Source organism: Prenolepis imparis, unplaced genomic scaffold (genome assembly GCF_030444845.1).
Source record: "Prenolepis imparis isolate NDT839.2.m4 unplaced genomic scaffold, iyPreImpa1.0 SCAF_1, whole genome shotgun sequence".
Taxonomy (NCBI): domain Eukaryota; kingdom Metazoa; phylum Arthropoda; class Insecta; order Hymenoptera; family Formicidae; genus Prenolepis; species Prenolepis imparis.
The window spans coordinates 9,252,103-9,271,866 of record NW_028141159.1 but is presented as its reverse complement, the minus strand read 5'-3'; the positions used below and the strand labels follow the sequence as shown (position 1 = coordinate 9,271,866).

At 38.2% G+C, this 19,764-nt stretch overlaps 1 protein-coding gene and 1 long non-coding RNA gene across 4 annotated transcripts in view; one reads left to right on the top strand and one right to left on the bottom strand.

The window, feature by feature from the left end:
• LOC145944816 (uncharacterized) overlaps positions 1–19,764 on the top strand; it is a 394,708-nt gene that overhangs the window by 244,175 nt on the left and 130,769 nt on the right. For both annotated transcript variants that reach the window (XR_014426733.1, XR_014426734.1), the window contains one exon: positions 13,965–14,014. This is a non-coding gene — a long non-coding RNA (uncharacterized LOC145944816). The remainder of the gene's footprint in view (positions 1–13,964; positions 14,015–19,764) is intronic.
• Sli (slit guidance ligand) overlaps positions 1–19,764 on the bottom strand; it is a 329,787-nt gene that overhangs the window by 238,706 nt on the left and 71,317 nt on the right. The window lies entirely within an intron of this gene.

The window sequence follows — 19,764 nt, the reverse complement described above, 5'->3', positions numbered from 1 at the left end:
TTTTCGTATTACTAAACATGATGTAAGATTTATGAGGTACGAGAATAATATCGTAAATTAATACGTTTCAATTACAGCGTGCAATATATTACAGTGTTTTTATAACATGTGAAATATTTTATTTTCATTAATAAAGCACTATTAATTTTAAGAAAACACCAGTCAATTTAATATGATATTTAAATGTTTTACACGTATGTAAAGTAATATCAAAATAAATGTAAAAGTATGATAACAGTGATATCGATGCCGAAGCCGATAGAAAATGGAAAATAAGAGAGATAATTTAAAGGCACATAAAGCGTATTCATGCGCGATCAATTAAGTCTGCTGGTGTTTTCACGTAAAAGCTTGTATAATCTCGAAGGGTATGTAACGTTATACGGTATTCACTGTATTTATATACGCGTAACACGCGTTTGCTATCGTGTAGCTGGCGAGATCAAACGAGCGTAAAATGCTTTCGCGGAGAGAAGGATGAAAGAGCAACCGTGCGGCTGATCGTGAAATATGACGGTATGCTCAGAAACGTATCGTTTGATTTCCAAGCAAAGATTACGTTGTGCTTATGAAGACGTCGCACACACATACCACGATTTTATCCCAACAAAACGTATACACTTTCGAAAATGCTCTCTTTAAGTTTGCATTTCACGCGGCTATCACGCAAACTGTGATTTTTCATCTTCACCGCATCGTGATTCGTTGCGACTGCAACTCCAATCCAAACTTGCAGCTGAGGAGACATTGAAAAACCGTAGACAGCACCTCTTCGAAAACTTCCGTGGGCCAAGAGAGTTTCCCCACGTACCGAGTGTCAAGGAGAAGAAAGAGTGCGCTACTGCATGCTAGTTTTTCACGAGAAGTTCGCAAGTCGAAGTAAGTTCATCATATGAGAGTTTCCAAGGACGTGCTAGAAATATATTGAACTTTTTCACTAGATGCGTCGCATCGCGACGGAAACATCTACTATTGCAAGATTATGGGGCGTTATTTTATTTTAGTGAATATAAAAATTGTCTTGCAACTCTAGTAAAATGATAGGTTTTTTTTATAGAACTTGAAAACTTTAAATATGCATATATATAGAATGTATGGTATATGCAGAATATATAAAACAAATTTCGCACAAAATGTACGGTTCGTGTCATTTAATTATGATAATTGGCAATCTGAAATCTGGCGAAAACGCGAGCGCATCGTTGAATCTGGCGAGAGTAACGAGGCGAAGAAGGCGAATAAGTGCCGAAGCGACGACGGTCCGGTAATACATATTCCTTGACACCAGCCTGGGGATATTAAATAAAGAGTCCCCTGCAGTCTCTGGGGAAACCCCGAGGCAATGGTTTCCCCCATCGCCGATCATCCCTCCGAAGGATACGTTTCTTCGAAGGAGCCTTTGGTACTACCTACTTGTATTATGACTCCATTCATGCCAAGTTACCGAATATCTAGTGGTATATTAGGCGGCCCCTGTATTATCCTACGCTGCACCCTTCGTACTCATTCTTTTTCTTCGCTTCACCGTCAGTACATAATATTGGCTTTTCCTACGGGATATAGCGAGTATTGCGATATTAATTATGTTTGAGTTTCCGGCAGCTTTTTCGGACCCCCGCGTGGTTCGCTGAAAAGCTTAAACGAGCCTCAATGTCGCGGGGGAGCGAATTAAAACGAATACTTAATAACCTTAAAAAAAAAAGAAAAATTATTAGTGACTTTCAATAAAGTTTCACAGATTATTAAAAAAAATCTTTTTATGAAAATTCTTGTCACAGAGTATTAATATTAAAAAGATCTAATTATGATAGTATATAATATTTATTCACGAGCAAAATTTGAAAAAAATATAGACGATAAAAAATAAATTATTCTGATAAAATTGTTTTAATAAATTTCCAATGATATATAAATAATGACAAATTTAAAAACTCTTATTTTGAAAATAATTTCAACACTGGTTGTATTGAGATCGGCAAACAGTGCGATTACAATTCGACGAGTATCCGTCGTCAAGTTTTGACGTGAAATCGAGCGCGAGTCACAATGCTTGCTTGCACGCCCTGTGTGTGTGTTTTCGCGAATCAGCGCGTCGCAAAAGGGAGCGATAGAAAATCAAGACGACGAAATTGTTTCCTGTCGGGACGACGGCGACGAAAATTCTGTCGGAGCCCCGTCGCGCTTTAGCGCTATACACACCAGAAGACGCGCGCGTTACTCTTTCCTAAGCAGAGCGGAACAATTCGTTGGCGCCGAGAGTGCAAAAGACGAGGCGAGACGAGACGAAACGAACGGGCCAAGCGAGGCGGTGACAAGGGAGCGACGGCGGCGACAATGCAGCCGAGCGAAATTGCTTGAATCTTGAATACCAACGGGAAGCTGAGTTAACGTCGAAAAGCTTCTGAGTGACTTGCTTGAGGTTTAATCACTAGGTGAAACTTGGGTAATGGGAGCTGTAAAGTGCTCGCAAAGGAGGCTAATGCCTCCCTTGTATTTCGAGTCTATTACTTTGCCGTATTAAAACTTGAATAAACGCATGCGTATGCATTTGTAAATATATGCCTAGGGCCTAGTCAAGCTCTTGTCTGACGTCTAATGCAACTAGATACTCATTACGACGGTCGCAACGTGAAAGCCGCGATGAAATGACTGCAGGAACGAGAACAGAAAGGAACATTACGGCATTGTCATTACGAAAAATTACGATAATGCGTCTGTCAACTTGTCGCGTGTGCTAATACGTTTTGTGCTACTTCATCTATAACTGGTCTAACGCTGATGCTAATAGCTGCGACGTAATGCGTAACATTACTTGATTAGAGTACCGATAAAGATACTGATAAATTGAAGCTCCATTCATAGAAGTTTTAATTCTAAAACAGGTCATTCTGCCATCCAGCACTCGGAAATGAAGATAAAATAGTCGCGCGCCCCTTCGGATTTATCACAATTTTCTCTTACGATATTCTCCCGGCGTAAGTGGAATTAAAAAAGTTCCGACAACACCTGACCCCAGCTGTTAGGTAAAGAGCTGCGCGGCGTGTAAATGCCGGTGGATGCATAATTTTATTCGCTCCTAAATAATTTTATTTCGAGATTTCCTTGTCCACGTTATTGCGAGAGATGAGAGGCATACTTATGTATTAAAACGAGATATAGAGTGTACGGTCCGCAAAACTTGAGACAGCTAAGCCGCACGTGTGCATCCGTTCTCTGTCCCGTATACGGTGCATATGCGGTTTATGATGTAACGTGTTGCAGCCACGTCGCGCAGTAGCATCGGCGTCAAGAACGTGGCACGGTAATTGGCGCCTGGCGCCTTTTACATGGAGGCAAATTGTATTAATAAATCGTGCTCCATAATGCACCGGGTAATTTACGGTGCGACTCGCAAAGAGAAAGGGAGATAGAGCGAGAGAGAGAGGGGGGGAGTGTGCTTGGCAAGAGTAATTAATTTATACAACCCAGAAATTATCGTTGGACCTGCCCGGAGAGATCGATTCCGCTTAAGTACGGTACTTTTGCGCTGTACTTGCGCGCGTCCATCGAACGCTTTTAAGCCCCGCCGAACAATCACTTTAGATATATATAAAGGCGCGTACGAACGTGGCCTCTTCGTTCTCGTCGATATTTCATAAAAATCGAACGTCCGCGCGACATGAATATGATTTACATGGCGGCTAAACGATCCTACGAGATGAATTACGACGCGCATCGTCTATTCCTCCGCAAGGTGAATTTTCCCTTTAGCCAAAATAAAATAAATAAAAACAAATCTGATGATTTACCGCGCTGTATGTGTGAAAAAGACGACGACGACGACGACAACAGTGGCGCCGATTTGACGACGTCTCGCGTAAGAGCCCTCGGACTAATTTCGGAAAAGGAGTTTTAATCTCGAGTCACCCCTCGTTGGCCTATATGCATTACAATTATGCTCGGTTGAATTTCGTTTTAGGGAGCCCTTCGCGCACCCTCCGTCGCTTCAGGCCGGCGAGCCGTACGCGAGTTACGCATAATTGGTATTTATGCTCGTAACCGCGCAATGCCATGCCGTGATTTGTGGTTGGAAAGTCTGTTAATGAGACGCACGTGGCCGTTAATTAACTAAGACATCTCCCGCGCGCCTTCCCTCTGTCTCATCATCTGTCCTTCTTCCGCGCGACGGTCCTGAGAATTTCTCGTAAGAATTAGCTCCCGTTTTTTTTTCTCCTGACCCTCAGTGGCTGGAAACCGTTAAGCCGGGCCTCGATATCGCGGGAATCGTCCCTCGCAGCAATTTTTTTCAATTACAGATCCTTTTACAACACGCGTGCTCTTCATCAATCTTCGAATAAATACGATCATCCGTTTTCAGTCCGTCTGTCGCGCCGCGAGCGAAGGTAGACGTCTGTCGTTTCCTTTTTCAAATGCGACGCTAAGAATCGGCCCTCGCAAGGCCGATGCTTTCATGCTTGCGTTAGGCGCAAGAATACGTAGTAGAAAAAAGTCGAAGTGAGGAATAAAGGAAGATGAGTGCGAGACGGGTCCTTTTATAAGGAATACGGCGCGGATACGGCGAGGGAGTCGGGATGGCCCATTCCGCGAAGTTAATAAAGAAATATACAAGGTGACCAACCTCGGCATTTAATATCAATTTGCTGGTCGCCGCTCGTTTCGTTCTACGATGCCCTCTGCGGCGAGGGTGAGAGTGCCGCACGAACGAGGGGTGATCCGCAGGAAACGGCTATGGCAGGCGACAAAGAGGGAACAAGAATGGCGAGGACGATAGGAAAATAAGGGAGGGCGAGAGCCACGACGGAGGGCGCTAGCATGACGGTGAAAAAGGGCGGATAGGTATAGTGTACAAAGGTGGTGGCGCGGGAAGCTCGCGAGGAATTTCAAGGCAAAGTCTCTGCCTCCGGGGGTTGAAAGAAAGTCGGGGATGGAATGCGTCACGGGGCTGCCTCACTCAGGACGAGATAATTGTTCAAACGCGCCTCTTCCAAGACGTTCGGCAATGATTATATTTTATATTCTTTTGGCGTTCACTTTTTTTCAGATAGTTTATCGTCGGATCCTATCCACTTCGAGGTTCATTGACGAATGTAATATAAATTCAAATGCGAACAAGAATAACATATAAGTTAATAAATTTTTTTTTACGGAATGCAATAAGAGAGATGATCAATCTATTTTTTTTATAGACAACGTAGTTTTAATTTTCTTTTTCTTGCAACTCACCCCTATACGCGCCACGTGACAAACAGATCGGCGCAATCCTTCCGATTAATAGCTCATCCGTTGTCAAATCAAACGAATCCGGAGGTAATTCCGTAATCCTACTTTCTACCCTCTTTTGCGGTTGGACATGAATTATGCGTTCTGTCGAAGAAGCGCACCTGTCGCATATGCGCTCCCTCGGTAATTGTGTTATTTGCATTTAAAACAGTTGGAAAAATAGAAGACGAGGGAGAGATGAACAGGGAGAAAAAAGAGATAAGAGAGAGAGAGAGAGAGAGAGAGAGAGAGAGAGAGAGAGAGAGAGAGAGAGAGAGAGAGAGAGAGAGAGAGAGAGAGAGAGAGAGAGAGAGAGAGAGAGAAGGAGAAAGATACATACATACGAAAACTGACATTTCTAGCGACTATTCTCTTATTCTCGACCACTCTATCTTCGAGACATAGAAATTTCCAGTGGCATTCCTTTGTGGCGGCGCTTGCGAGAGTCTTATTAAAGCCAGAGCAGCCTTGCTCTGCAACTCCGATGTCAGTGGCGGCTCATCAAAGGTGAGGTTTCAAAGACGACTCAAAGATGATTTGAAAATGTCCGAGAAGCCCGACTTGGCAACTGCATTAACGATACTATTCTCGCGATTTCTCTGCCACGCGTGTTTGCTTACGTTAACTTACCGGAAATCATAACGTATTCGCTCGCTCGTCTATTTTTAGGCGACTCGTATCGGCAAAATGATATCATCGAAGTATTCTTAGATTTTCTGCAGATGTTTAAATATCAAGAAAATAAGATACTTTCTCATAAATTTATATATTTATAGTATTATGTATCTTTTTTAAAAAATGTGTATATGTATATAGTATATCAATGCGAAATCGAAAGAAAATTTTATTTTTCGATGAAAAGAAAGAAAGGAAAAACATTGAGAAAACCTTCGTAATAATACTGAATTTTCGTTGCGTTCTTATCTGTATTTTTTTCGCTGTTATAGAATAATTTGCATAAGTATGTATTCTTAATGCTTGAATTAATGATTTAATTTAATATATATAATAAGTTATTATACTTTGTCGCATATTATATTCGTGTACCAGAAAGCGCTTTTAGTTTATTGTTATTATCATGCTTTTTTTCAACAAGATTGTAACGCGTCAGATTATTAATCAACTCACGATCATCTTCGCTTTCATTGCGGATAATTGTATCTCAGACTAAAGTTGTACTACTTGACTAGGATTATGAATCACGCGTCACTAAGCAGCTACTTGCTGCATAGTTCAGCATTCTGTTCTCTATACTACAACATCTTCTTGTTCATGCTTTGATAAGTTCGATTTTACTTCGTGAAATGTACCGAGAATCAATATCGTGTCGGTATCGTTTCCGTTTGATATTCCTTGTAGATAACCGGGATTTTCTTTTATGAAACTCTCTCTCTTTCTTTCTGTAAAGTATCTCCTTTTTTCCTCGCAATGTACCCTTTTTGTATTAACGATCTTTTTATTGCAGATGTGCTGAGAAATACAAAGAGAAAAAAAAGAGAGAAAGAGAGACTGATTTCATGTATATAATCTATCTATAATTATCAGGACAAGTAAAAATGTGTGTATGTGTGCAAATATATTCAAAATTATAAAATTAAATTTTACTTACTAAAGTTAGAATTAAAATTATTTTTAACATTTTCTACAAACTATAAAATCTCATATATACATATTATATTTCTCATCAGCTTCAAAAAAATAGCAGAGATAAACGATTAAATGTATAGATCTCAGCATATTCTTCAAAATAAGCAAATATCTGTGGTTTGAGAATTAGTAAAAGATTAATAGCCTAGTCAAAAAAATTATTTTATAATTCCTTTCAAGTTACTCATTGAGACGAAAATTCCTTTTCCGCGCGGAAGGAGGAAGTTAGCGCTCACTTTGTTTCTCGATGAAGCCGAGTGAGTTATTGACTTTGGTCTATGCCTCCGCGAAGGAAGACTCTCTGCCTGCACTTTCGACCCCGTCGTCGACTTCTGATCTTTCCACCACGTTACAGCGGAGGCCACCTCCGGAGTCCATGAGCTTCTGACGTAATTGATTTTGCGACCACCGTCCTTCGAGGCAGAAACGACTACCCTTAATGGGCACCTACCGACGTTCCGTCGTGTCTTTTACGGGACATCCTATACATCGCCATTATAGTACATACATATAGTTACAAGCTCTAGCGGGAAATACTGGGAGCAAAGAGAGGAAAGATTTGCTCCTTGTTCAGTCTTTATTATACACTTTCCGAGTATAAAAATGCTATTACAACTACAGTGGTAAATTCATTCGAATTGTTACGTTTATTAAGCAGCTTAAAATGATTATGGCGAAAGAGCGACAAACGTGTATTATAGTTGGTTGATAATTTTACGGTATAATTACTGATGTCTCTGACATAAATGGGATTATTTCCTTACAATAAGATTTAATCACTAGATATTTGTTGATTTGACAAAGCTGTAACTTATGACTTTGCTGATGGTCACACACATTCAAAAGAGATTTAAAAAGAAGTATTATTAAATGCAAAAATAAATCATTAAAATAACATGTACAATCTATAACGATGACACTGCAATATGATTTTAACATCGTAATATATCTCGTATATTTAATATCTAATCTAGCAAACAATTGGTTGCGAGCATTGATACGCTTCGAAGTGTCGATAGCCATAGTAAACTGTTGTCGGCCATAGACGGCCATCTCAAAAACCGTCCTTTACGGCTGTCTTTCTATATTGTGCCGGCATTACGATGCACACAGACGCTCACACATCTATAAGATAGAGACTCTCGCGAACGTGTCGCGACACGAGTCTCGGTATCATGTTATGGACCTGTAAATACGCCGGACGTGTTTACACGATCATAACCGCGGCAGTCTTGTAAATAAGTTAACCCTGTTGTCTGAGAACCTAGGTAGTTTTACGAGGACGGCGACAAAGTACCGATATAATGTAACCAATGGTGAGTGGTTTGTTCAAATGACGAGAATTTTCGTTGCCGACAAATTCATCTCGCTATTACGAACGTGATGAAACATTCGTGTTGAACTCTCTCTCTCTCTCTCTCTCTCTCTCTCGCTCTCTCTCGCTTGAACGAAAGTTAGAGTATCACCATCCCCGAGAAAAGTCTTGAATGAATGAGAGAGACACGTAACGTCTTAATATTTAATTTATCAACTTGTATCGTTTTTATTTAGTAATTTATTTGTAGTTTATAATGACATTAAATAATGACGAAAAAAATTAATTTTAATTGATTGTCAACAAAGCCACGTAAGAATGGCTAATGGATAATTGAAAGCTCTTTTATGTGCTGCCCCACACTATATAATCTGGCGCGGTGCTCTTTTCTCTTTCTCTTTCCGGAACATTATACTCACATATCGCTACACAATGTTATCCGAGACGACGCGTGAAATCGAATATAATATCCGGAACTAATTGTTTATCGAAAGGTCGGCGTATTTACAGTGAAGGAAGCGCGGCTGTACCGTGAAGGAAACGCGGCTGTACCGTGAATAAGTTAAAACCCGTCATCTAAGAGAGTCGGGTTTACGAGAACAGAGTGCCGATATAACACAGCCCTAGGCCGAATTGCTCAATGAAACGGGTTCTCGCGGACCGATAAATTTAACCGGTATAGCTTACGGCTATTGCGATCGATCACGGATTGCCAGATTACTCGTGCGACAACAATTGCGAATAAGGTTCCTATTCGGCACCGTCACTAAATTATGCAAAAAAGAAATTATCGATTTAATATATTTGACAGCAGAGCGAGAGTTAATTACAGAAGAAATATTTGACGATAATAAACGATGTTTCAAAATAAAATTATTATATATAGATATATTGAAATTTTTTTTATATTGTATATATAATATAAATAAATAATTGCGATATATGTTTCACATTGTGACATACCGTGATATTTGAGAATAGGAGTCGCGAAAGTTCCCCTCGCGTTTACATTCGAACGATTCTCTTCTCCATTCAGAGCCACTGCAAACACGCTATCTAAGACGCGTAATCGAGAAGGGACAGAATCGGCAAGAGAAGAGAAGAGAGGGGGGGGGGGCAAATGAGGAGATATTTCGGAGCAACGCGATGCCTTCAGCCAATTTCCAACCCCGAGTTATTAGTTCTGGATATGTAGTAAAGCGTCTCGTTATACGGATACGAGTATATGTATTGCTCACGCATACTTACCCGTCGTGAATTCTGTGTATACGCAGAGATTCCTTCATGTGCCACATAGGCTGCGCGACGCGACGTAGGAAGGACTGGATATGAAAGGCAGTAACCGGAAGTCGGGGTCTCAGGGTGTCTTCCGTTCCCTCCTGCGCCCTGCTTCCGGTACGTCGGGGGAGGGTAACCTACCCTTTGTTCACCGGAGATAGTACGACGATCGTCGTGCCACCGCTGCTGTAACCGCCAGCAGTGACTTCGATCTCCCTCTTTCTACCATCCCCCTTTTCCCCTACGAGCATCCCTCTTCTCTCGATTCTCTCGACTTTCAGCGCACCCTCTCTCTGCGAGTCCTCCATCTTCTTAGTTACCGGAACCCCTAACCCACCCTCGGCCTCCCGGCGATGGGTTGCCAATTCGTTTCTTCGCTCCTTGCTTTGTTCGCCGCGAGGAGAGGGAGATTCGCCCTATTACGCGGCCGGTGAATAAGCAGATACGCCACGTCGACGGAATCGTCGAGTCGACGGGTGCCTAACATCGGAGTGACTCGCGGAAGTCGGTGTCGATACTTCAGCGGGTGGGCGAAGCTCTCATTTGCTACCTTTTCGAAATTAAACGAGCCCCGATAAAGTGCAAATTGTTTTTTTTTTTTTTTTTTTTTTGCTGAGAACTATTTGTTACAATTAGCGAACGCGCACGCCTATTAAGTTTGTTTGCCGGCGACGCTTCACATCTATCCAGGCGAAACTGCTGGGGTTGTTTGTTTAATTTCTGGAGTGGGTCTATTATGACAGAATTCGTTCAAATAACAATGATTTGAGGATTACAAAGTACCGCTCTTCAGGCTAGATATACATTCTTATCTCGTTAGTACAGATAAGTAAACAAAACGTAAAAAATAAATAATTAAAGTTACTTTAGCTTTTTCTCTTTTCAATTTATAATATATTTACTTTTCTCTTTTATACATATATAATTGTGCTTACGCATAATTGCGTAAAAATGCATGATACATTTATTTATTCTCGAGAGAAAGGTAGAGAGATATATAGCATTTTTGGAAATTATTATAAGAATTATCATAAGAATTGGATATATATAAAAAGAAACGTTTCACTCAGGAAGTCTTACTTTAAAACTCAAAAGATTATATTATACCGTAGAAATCTTTTACCATTATAAAACGCACGCAGAGAAAAATGCCAAAGCCGACTCTCGTTTATACCAAGATTCATGAGGGTTACTCTGCCCATTCGAAGAAACCGGCGATTAATTCACGCAGGAGGTTAATCGGCAGCGAAATAATTCGGCGATTTGGCAACGGCTGAAGGAAAGAGAGGAAGAAAAAGGAATCAGCAATCCCTCGGCAAAAAGTAGCTGCGTCCAGTGGCTACAAGGGGGGTGGCTACTTCCATCGGCCCCCTAGCGAGTATACTCGTATACGAAGAATGAAGAGAGCCTACATCGAGGTCCTTGCACGCGCGCGAATTCACGGTGGGTGCGATTATTTCGGTTTTTTTGCTCGGATGCGCGCGAAGGCGTAGCGCAGAAAAATGACAGCGCACGATCGCGCGCCCGCGATCGCGGATTCTCGTTTTTCATCTTCCATCGACCAAGATGAAAGCGGACAATTTGTTTCGCCGCAAGGCGCGCGCCCGTAAAAACTAGGAGACCACCGCTCGTCATAGTTGACTGGCCGCACGCCGAAAGGGAAGATGACGGGGACGATCGGGTCGTGACGATGCGGTTCTACCGGTGTTTCATCCATGCGAAAACGCGACTTCCGTGAATTCAATTTTTCACCGGGGTATTCAGGATGTCGCTCGTTACGTGGCAACCTCGACTTCTTCGGACAAATCGCGAGAGAGAGAGTAAGAAAGAAAGACGAAGGGAGAGAAAGAGAAAGAGGGAGTAGAGACTACCTTTTATAAGTCATTCTATGATAAAAAACATATTTCCATGCAGTATTATCGAGTTACGGATTTGTTTCGGACAGTTATTGATGTCTCTTGACGAGACTGTGATAAAAGATATGCTATCGAGCGAATGAAAGATGAATTCGCGAGAAACGAAAAGAGAGCGCGCGATTATTCTCCATGACCAAGATGTAATATCGATATAATTATCGTCTTTCGGCGATCCTTCGTTAAATTATGCTTGCCGAGCTTATGGAAATTTTAATAGTCTTTTTGGCATCGCAAACAGCCTATGGGCAAAAACGATAATGCGACTGTTCGACTCCAAATGGATCGTAGAGAAGCGATTTAGCAGCTTCCTGGCAGACGTACCTTCGGGCAATTCTCCCAAGACTTTCTAGGCACGTGTTTGCCGATATACACATAAGCGAGCGTATCATATCGAAGACTGACACACACTTGCAAAATTACATCGGCTTCTGTTATCTTCCAGTTCTCCGTTATCAGAGGAGAATGATATATGCTTGATAATGCCAATTAGACTTGAGACAAATGTTTCATCTACGTTCTTGGAATTGAATATCCAACATTGAACTTAATGACTGTATAGTGAAACTATAAAAGCTTATCTTTCGGCAGTTTCCATTAACATGGTTCAAAACTATTTAAAGTTTGAATTTCTCTACAGATTTTTCTTTATAGGGATAGAACTAGAAATGCGCGAAGAGACAAAATTGTATGCAGGAAGATATAAAATTTGTTATGCGCGCTTTATATATTTCGTAAATATGACAGCCATATTCTGGAATTCTCTATTGATCTAGGCAAGTTACCGATCCAAGTGGTTCATAACCGGGGGATGACATCATGCTAAAATCAACGTTGTTTACCGGATAAAAGTCGTAACTACGGAATCGTCGAACTTCCGAACCATCGGACAAGAGTAAGGTGATGATATACGAAATGGGATCGAAATCGCAAAAACGGGGGAGGAAGACGGAAGGAAGGAAGAGAGGATAAGGAAGTTCGGGGGGAAAAAGAGAGGCAGAACTTTTTCCAAGTTCGCGACGAAGATCGTATAATAAAACAATCGTATTCCGCGCCAACGGAGCGAGAAGCAATAAGGGTGCGCACTGCAAGAGTCCGAGGGTATTTCTCAAAACAATATTTCGCAGTGTCCGACGGGCATAGACGACGTTCGATCCGCCAAGCTAAGAGTATCGACGATTCCGCGACGGAACGACATTCGGTGATGCCGTATACCTACCGAAGGAACTCGTCGTTTATGGATTTTCGATGCCGTCAAACCGGCGCGTCTGACTAGTCGAATCCCTGACACATACTACGCGCGAGGAGTTTCTTTTTAAAGAAGTAGCTGTCGCCTTTTATCGCGAAGACACTCGCCATGCGGAGACGTTCACGGGCTTGGAGATGTGTGAAGCGACAGTCGCGATAGCGCCCGTCACTTTCACGTCTTCCGTTTTCCGTTTGCCACGCATAGACAGACGACTAGTTGCTACAGAGGCAACTGGCATCAATTTTCTACTAATAGAAATGCGTGCTGCGTAGTAGACGACCACACTTCAAACCTATCGTGCATGCCGCGAAAGAGTTATTTTTTTTTCTCTGATTTTTTTTCACACCGACGATCGAGCATGTACGTGTACGTTTCTCTCGATGGCGCGCATGATACTTTTTACAATGACGGAGATAGGCAAGGAAAGATGTAGTGTGACCTCCTTGAGCTTCTAGGATGAAATATCGCGCTCGTAAAACTCTTAATGGCTTCTTAAATTCTCGCGCTCGTACATTGTAGCGGCATAAACCTAAAAATAGAAACTCTCGCGAAAGAATTTTCTACGTCGTTATATGTCGCATAAAATTTACATACATTTGTAATTTCGCTCAATTATGCGTAATCGTGAGAGTATTGCACATCATACTAATATAACGTATACATATGTCTCCTACAAACTGTATATACAACAGCTATGTACTAGAATTATAATTGCAGAATTTACAATATATTGAGATTTAAGTATTACAAACAATTTAAAGAAGTGCATATTATATAATAATCCTCGTATGTATTATGAAATTAAAATATACCAGAACAACACAAGCGCGCGCTATTCTTCGGTTTTATGTTAAAAAAAATAATATAAAGTTTGTTTAAACTCGATTAATACTTTTTTTACAGAAATTAGCTGATTAAAGTGTTAATTTGATAATTAAATTTTAAAATAATAATATATTAAAAAATTAAAATAGTAATATGTTGTAAATAATATATTATAATATCTTATTCTCGATTAATATTTTTTGACAGAAATCAGCTGATAACTGTCAAAAATATTAATCGAGTTTAAAGTATTATAACGTATTATTTAAAACATATTATATTATTTTAATTTTTATAACATATTATCTTAAAAATTAATTAGCAAATTAACGCTTTAATCAGCTGATCTCTGTCAAAAAATATTAATAAAGTGAAAATTTGCTAATTAAATATTTTAGCTTACATATTTATATTGTGTATGTTATAATGCGAAATAATAAGAATATTCTAATATATGTATGTATTTTATTTGTTACAGATAGCATTGCGATACACAGTCGATTCACGCGTCGTCTATTGCACGTATTGGTGAGTTAGAGATTGTTTATTTTATAACATTTTTATTGCGATAATGGGGGTGTATATAATATGTTGAAAATATTAAAATAATAATATGTTTTAAATAATATGTTATAATATTTTTTCCGCGATTAATATTTTTTGACAAAAATCAGCTGATAATTGTCAAAAATATTAATCGAATTTAAAATATTGTAACATCCCTTTCTAAAAAAAGTTAAGTCGATTCTTGCAAGTATATATTGTTGTCGCTTTTCCGCGATGCTGATTGTCTGTTTCGATTTGCATTGTGCGTTATATTCGTAGTATCGAGAGGCTGTCATCGCGAGGGTTAATAGTTTAACAGTTTGTTCAAAATAAAATTAAATATAATAATATGTTTTAAATAATATGTTATAATACTTTATCCACGATTAATATTTTTCGACAGAAATCAGCTGATAACTGTGAAAAATATTAATCGAGTTTAAAGTATTATAACATATTATTTAAAACTAATATTATTATTTTATTTAATTTTATTTTGAACAAACTATCAAACTGCTAATCTTCGCGATGACAGCCTCTCGATGCTACAAATATAACGCACAACGCGAATCTTGACAGTCAATGAGCATCGCGGAAAAGCGACAACAATAAACTTCGATATATGCGAGTATCGACTTTACATATTTTTTTTCGAAAAGGAATATCTCTTGAAGGCAAAAACACTCTAATGTTTACTCGTATGCTTAAAATTGATCCGTCACACAAAAGGATACTATCGGCTATTTTATTAATTCGGTTGAATGCTTCGATCCTCCACTTTGAGGTATTAGAAGCAAAGTATCGTAATAACGGTCGCCAGGATATAACTGCGACGTTGAAACGGCGGCAAAACATATTTCAATCAAAGTTCCCAAGAGCTAATCCCAAACGGCTCTACTGTGACCGAGAAAGGAAGGATCAGGGATCGATCCTCTGGTCCGCTATACGCGAGGCCAAACTCCTCCGGTAGTTCGTACTTTCAGGCAGCCTTTTCCCCGGGACTACAGTGTATTCATCGCTTAAAATCGAAAGGAACCCGATCTTCTTCCGAGGAAAGGCACGCGGATTATTTCAAGTGAAATTCGACGACGATATATATACTCTTTCTCTCTATCTCTCTCTCTCTATACGGACGTCTTTTAAATATTCGGGCAGAATATAAACTCGACTGAGAGTTTCCGATGCGTTCCTTTCGAATGCGATACTATCAGATAGTAACGCGCGGTACTTGAAAAAGAAAATAGACATAATATAAAGGGAAGGATCTGATTCTCTAACTTTCTCCTTTAGAAAAAAATGCAAGAAGCTAAATAAAATGTATGGAAAGAAAATCGGGATACACGGATGACGCGTCATGAGCTATTTTTGCATGTGACAGTAAAATCTGAAAAATATGACGCACACAAGTAATATTTTATAGACTATAAAGATAGAAATGTATGGATATAAAAATTTACAATTTTTTTATTTTCTTCAAATTTATTACTCATTGATATATACAAATATTATCATAAGATTTTTTTATTAATATTTCGCTTTATTTTGAAATAAATATTTTCAGCAGACATTTATTGATGTATGTCTAAAAATTAAATATTTTGATATAATTTTTTCTAATACGCGATTTAATATTTTTTCTTATTTTTTCCATATTTGCGAAACATTTTTTAGATTATTTTTTGTTTGTATGCTCTTGTAGAAATATATTTTTAAATCTTCAAGATTTTGAACTCAGCTCGATGTGATGTGGCTTTTGACAAGTAGTAAAACGTAATATCTTATAAAACGAACAAATACATAAAAACTCAAGATCTAAAGTTTTGTAATATAGCTGTTTTGAAGGATGAGTATGGAAAAGAAAATAACGATCGAAACAACAGAAAGAAGAAGTCTATAACAAGAAAGTCAAGATTCAATTGCGGTATTTATGACATGAGGTAAACCGCTTTGGTTTATTTTATAGAATGGAGTACGTAGAAGTATGACGTATATCTTCACAAAGGAATTGAACGCAATAATCATAAATAGTACAAGCAACGCATTTAATTTTTAAACAAAAATAAGTATTATCATTTTTTTAATAAAATGAGAATAGTATTTTTTAAAATATTTGTTAAGAGAAAAATTAAAATTATTTATTTTATTATCGGAGTAATAAGAGAAGAAAGGGTTGTAAATTATTTTTTATCTTAATATATTCTAAGACTATAATATAACATGCATATACATAATATAATATATTAAATTAAATAGAATGTTATTGATGATTTAATTAAAAAAGATAATAAAATAATAGAAAAAATATTGAAATAAAATAATAAAAATTATATACTAGAATCAAATATATATAATTAAAAAAATCATAAAATTGTATGTATATTAAATAACGGTCGACTACAAATAGAGGAAATTAAATACCGCGAAAATCTTTTATTACAATTGCTTTTTTTTCAATTTAAAAGAACTGACAAACAATTTTGTAGAAATTTTAATAATACAAAATGCTCGCTATTTATTCAATATTTTGCGATGACCTTCCCTCTCTTTCTCTCTTTTTGTACAAATAAATAACTTCTGCAATACTCATTCAATTTCATTAACGTTGCGGTTTGATCTTCTACAAAAATTTCCTACTCCTATATTCTACGCTGTCTGACAATGGAAAGTCATAAATGTAGTCAATTACAAGAAAGAAAGAAACATAAAGTTTAAAAATATTTCATATTAAGTTTGTGTGTAAAAAAATAAGCTGCTTTTACATTTGATTCTACGACAGAACGATAGCTCTTGAGGTCCTCGAAAAGAGCTACTGCCCTCAGAGCGGTCTCAGCCAGCTATTGTAGTAGCTTTAAATCGACCCTGACTTCTCGAACAAAGACAGTTTCTCACGTTTTTATCCCTCCCTCGAAGCCAGTGAGTTCACCACCCAGGGTCGCGCTACTGATTCGAGATTCACGAGTTTGTGCCTTTCGCGCCAATCACGGTTGAAACGATATATCTCCGGCGTATATAGTATGCGATTCTCTAGCTGCGCCCTGGTATGATTTTAACGATCAGCGTTCTCGCTGGATCACCGCAGCATTCCGATCGTATTCCCGACCGGTGGCTCACGATCGCGAGCGTCGGAGAGGCGCATTAATAATTTATGTCGTCCGACGATAGAACGCTCCCGGCGCACTCTCGACACGATCGCAGCGGAAATCGTGAGCGCCGATACGATCGTCTCTCCTGTCGCGGAAAGAAAAACCCGGCGACGACGGAGTCCCACGCGGTGTGGCCCACTCCTTCCAGGAGATCGAAAGGGGGCTAATAAGAAAGGACACGCGCTCGTCGTAAGAAACGCCGAGATCGCTTTTCACGCGATTCGCCCAATTAGGGGAAGCACGTATTGTATGTAGGTAACGCGATGACGCGCGGAAATTTCACCTCCGAGATTTTTCCCGAGAACTTCCGGTGAGTGACTTTGGCTTACTTCGGTGGCAACGGCAGCCCCGCTTCCGACATCGCTGGGCTGTATCGGATCTGACAAATCCGACGGCTCGCCACGCGGACGGAATTAATAGAATCGACGTTGTGAGAATACGTCCAATCCTGGGGCATTACGTACCGACATTGGCAGTCACGTTCTATCTCGCCACGATATTTCTGAACAGGGGAACCATCATATGCAAAATCTACGTGATATTATAATCAGAGATAGTGATTGCATTTTCCGAAAAAATATTTTTCTCGAAAAATATAATTTAAATATAAGTTAAATATATTATATATATTTATTAATATTATATTTATTAATGTTTAACACTAAATAACCATCGCAATTTTTGACAAAAAATTATTTGTACAATATATTAAAACTTTTAGCCATAATTTTATTGTATAATTTTGTAATTTTTGTTTAATTTGAAATATTTCTCATACTCTGATATACTAGAGAATAAAAATTTTTATGGTAAAATTATCTTCATTTTATAAATCTCAAAATAAATTAATCCACCAATATGAAAGAACGTAGAAAAAAATCATATAGAAAAGATTGATAGCGTTGGGTCTCATAAAATTAACGTTTTTATTTTAGTAGGTTAATGGTATTATAATCGATACATACTATAATCATTAGTCCTCTGGTAAAGCTATATGAAATTTGATATGTGAAAGCTAATAAGCACAATATAACATGACGTACTAAAGCCGGAATGTAAAAAAGCAATAAAGTTTTATCTTCTCATAACAGCATCGACAGAAACCAGAGAGGATACATAATGTGATGGTATCCCTTTGGATTAAATAAGCCACATGATTAGGAAACTGCTGCCGAACATCACACAGACGCGTTCGCCTCTCATAAGTTCACGCTGATTCATCAGCGTCATCATTTATTACATTCGTTCAGTCTGTAATTGGGATCCGAAATTAATTCTGTCTGACAAATTGTTTGACCGTAATTTTCTAAAAGTCACGATTCAATGCGATCGAAACGAACTTTCTCATCCTATATGTCAAAATCGACATAACTTTCGTAAGATTAACATCGCGATTTATTAGTGAGAATGGCAAAGCGGACGTTTCCAATTATTTTTTTTAATTGCTCAATTTTTATCAAATTTATATCTTATACATACGATATAAAGTATGCGTAAAATCACGTTATTTTCCTTAGTTTACAGAAAATTAACACGCAATATATCAGATGGACATACATATCTTTCGAATGCAGGAAATAGTGTTCTATCTAGCTATCGTTTTAATCGTAAAGCAAGCTAGAATGATGGACGTTTCAGACACGGGCATATGTTTCTCTTCCGATGCTATCGTTTGTCACTGCCGGCTTTAACTGATAGTAGCATCTGGTAAAGTCTGTCATTGCAGGTTTTGACAGACGTTACAATCGGTCGAAATCGCGCGTAGCTTCTGCCGACAATTTGCGTTCGTCGTTGTCCATATCTCCATAAACCATTATATATCGCCTGTTAAAACGCGAGAATTTTATGGTCTTTCCTGTACGAAACGTCCAACATGTAACAATACTTCAATATAATTACAAGCAGCATACAATTACTTTTGATTTAAAAAATGCAATGTATGTGTGTATTTTTAATAATTTATAAAAATTTTAAAAATAATTGTATTTTATAAAAAAAATTAAATTTTTTTTAACAGAATACTATTATGCGTGTTCTAAATTTTTCTAAATTATTAAAAATACATACACTACATGTTGCATTTTTCAACCGAAAGTACGTATTACTGCATGCACTATTGTACGCTGCTTGGAATTATATTGGAGCATTGTTACCCGTTGGACGCTTTGCACAGAAAAAATCATAAAAATGTCTTTACATATTTTAATTATTAATAATTTGAGTCTTGTATATTTTTTATAAAGGAATATATTCATTAAAAAATGCTACAAAACAATGACATACATACAACAATAATATTTTATGTTTGCGTATGTATATTATCTAAATTACACATTTCCAGATTATTGAACCATAAGACATCTCTAACAGTTGATCAAATATTTATTTGAATCCGATTTATTCAAGCGAGATGTTTCTTCCCCTTTACACGTGTACAATTTAATAAGCGTATAATCATCGAATACTGTTATTTACAATTTGTTCTAAATTATGGTATTTCTAAAATATTCCACGTCAATTAAAAATTTCCATTTTATAATTCAAGATCTATATCTGAGAGTAACACTGAGCAATAGATTTAACGAATTT